The sequence below is a fragment of the Penaeus monodon genome, chromosome 24 (genome assembly GCF_015228065.2).
Source record: "Penaeus monodon isolate SGIC_2016 chromosome 24, NSTDA_Pmon_1, whole genome shotgun sequence".
Lineage (NCBI taxonomy): Eukaryota > Metazoa > Arthropoda > Malacostraca > Decapoda > Penaeidae > Penaeus > Penaeus monodon.
In genome coordinates, this window is record NC_051409.1 from 23,950,675 (window position 1) to 23,953,524 (window position 2,850).

The 2,850-nt window shown below is 39.0% G+C and overlaps 2 pseudogenes; both read right to left on the minus strand.

The window, feature by feature from the left end:
- Window positions 1-1,140, minus strand: part of LOC119588901 — a 2,319-nt pseudogene extending 1,179 nt beyond the window's left edge.
- Window positions 1,141-1,173: 33 nt separating this feature from the next.
- On the minus strand, window positions 1,174-2,259 carry LOC119588902 (annotated as a pseudogene).
- Window positions 2,260-2,850: the final 591 nt, after the last annotated feature.

Consider the following 2,850-nt stretch of genomic DNA (forward strand, 5'->3'; position numbering starts at 1 on the left):
TGATACAGTTCGTTTCCAAAGAAAAAAAAATAAGTAACTCACTTTAAGCTGTACCGAGTTTGAGGCGGCTGGAGGGTTAGAAGCCAGTTTCATCAGTTTTCTTATCATTTCTTGCTTTCTGAAACATTTGGAGTCAGTGTAAGTTTCCAAATGCTTACATTACGTCATATAATCGTTTTATTCTCAAGACACTGTTGGTAGTTTCTGGAAATATGTGATAGATGGTTACCTTCGCAAACATGGTAATAGCCCATTCCATATTCAGGGCATTGGCCAAAAGGGCGAGGTGTAGTGACTCCAAGATCCTCGTGCCAACAGCCCGTTCACCAGCTTTCCACCGTGACTGTTTGGATCTGCACCAAGTTCCACAAGCTTTTCTGCTTCTTTCTTCTTTCCTTCTAATATGGCCGTGAATAGATGGCTTCCAAGCTTAAAATCAAAAAAAACTGATTTAAAAAAGCAAATACTTTTGCACATTTAGCTACATTCTATTACTCTACAGTTTAAGTTATAATGCTGGAATCACAGATTCAAACTTGTCTGATTTTAATCCTGCTGTAGTGTCTAGGATACCAGCATAAATACTTACCAGGGATTTTACTGTATTATGATGATTATCCCGTTTGTCGGCTTCAAAATCAGAGTCACGTACTAAAAGTTTCAGAAACTTGTGTGTAAACCCTTTTCAGCGGCCATATGAGCGGGAGTCTGTCCATATTTGTTTGTAACCTTTGGACTGATAAATTTCAGCAGAAACATCACCACATCCGGTGGTTTGTGAGACGATGCAGCATGAAGAGTGTGCATCTTGTTTTGTTTTTCCTCACTGCTGACCCCGTATCTTGTATTAGTTCCTGCACTCGAGCTATATCTCCATCTTCCACGCTTTGAAGAGCTGACCCAGTGAGCAATAACAACTTGTTGAATCAGATACACTGAAAATTAAAAAGTACAATGAAAGGCAAATTATTAAATTTTTGAAAAAGAAACAATTATATATATCTAATAATAGTTTACATTACCTTTAACTTGCAGATATGAAGTGTTTATGGTTAGCGATGCGTTTAGTCAATCTGTTTGTTGAACTTGGGGTTAATGAAACTTTTCGATGGAATCTTCGCCCTCCTCGCCATCAAACATTTACTTGGAGTTGCTTTGACTTCCGTGGAGACTTTAATTTCCCAGTAAGTGACTTTTTTGGGGCATGGAACTAGGCTTTTTTTTCGATGCCCTTTTAGGATCTAAAGGACAATTTGTTTTTCCCAAATTGAACATATGTCACCTTCAGAATATTTATCTTCTTTTTTCTTTATCAAAGTTTTAGAGGGTGTATTCTGCGTTGACTTTTGGCACAGATGACCGACTCTGAGACATTTTCTCAGACCCTGTAGTTGGAGCATCCGTGGATTTTTCACTGGTCATTATGGCCTCAGATATCACTACCTCTTTCTCTGCTGCCTGACCTTCTGACCTATTGTCAGTAAGTGAGAGCCCGGATTTTTTCTTTTTCTACCTGTCATACTTCCTTCTGATGGACCTCAATGGCATGTCTTGTGTTATTGGTGACATAGGCGGTGAAATAATGAGAGCTTCCCTTTCCCTGTTCTGCTGTACCAACGTCCTCTTGAGACCCCTAGCTCCCTTTTCTAATGAAGCTTTAGATTTTTCTTCACTTGATAGGTTCCTGGACCTCTTTAAAAGAAATTCTTTAGACGGGGCTTGACTTGATAGAATCTCCATTTCTTTGGCGGAAATGGTTGCATTCGATAGTTCAGGCGCCGTTTCCCTTGACGTTTCCTCAAATTAAATATCTGTAGGCAGATTGTTAGGAATTTTGATTATCTGCTCATTAAACATATTTCCAGATACTGAAGTGTTCTCCATGCCACTGCATCGCCTTATTAGCTTGAATAGCGAATCTGCCGTCACGTTCGAATTTTCTTTCGATTCGGAAGAGTAACTGTTACAGTTGGCTAAATCTTCATTTGAGATCTTTGCGCTGGGAAGCAAAATCAATGAATTCTCTGACACTTCCCGCAGTAAAGACTGACAGAAGAATGAGTTCGTTCGCACAACTTCAGATCGGAGATCACTCTCTTCCTCCACGGGAAGGAAATCTTCCGAAATGTAAGGTGGTGTTTTATCAGCCATGTTCCCAAGGATAAATTCGTTGAGAAGGATTGGTTTTGAAGGCGAAGGTATCCGTACTTTGTAGACCTTCAAGTCTGTCCTTAATGTTTAGATTCTTTGTCGTGTATTCTGTAAAACACAAAACAAATGTTACTTTTATCAACACCCATTTACTAATTGCTAAAAACAGGTTACGGTATAAAACAGTGGGAACAACTGGACTACTGTCAAGTGTATGTTGTTACTAATTGTGAGATTTTGTTTTCAATAATGTTTTATAAAAATTTAGATTCTTACTAACATTAATGGAGATATCCGGAAGATTCGGAAACGTGATTTTCACGAGCTATGTAGTCTACAGTATATCATGCAATTTCTCTACACAGTGTGTCTCTTAATGTCTCCATAAGTTTTCCTTACCTTAAAGTTAATCCAGTAATTATTAACTAAGCACAAATACCAATGATTTTGCGCAATAACTTGCAATAAATTTCTTTCTCGCACAAGTAATCCTGAAAGTATTATCTAAACACCTTAAGATGTTGCACACAGTTTACTTGCTGAGCGAGCGAGCACAGACTGACCGCTGTCGCGTGTCCGCTATTTATAGGGCCCCGACGCCAGACAAGTTGGAACGCGACATCCCAGCTGCGCGCGCAAAACTTGTGCCGATATTTATTTTCATGTACAGATTTCAACTTTACCTGAAAATGGCATAGA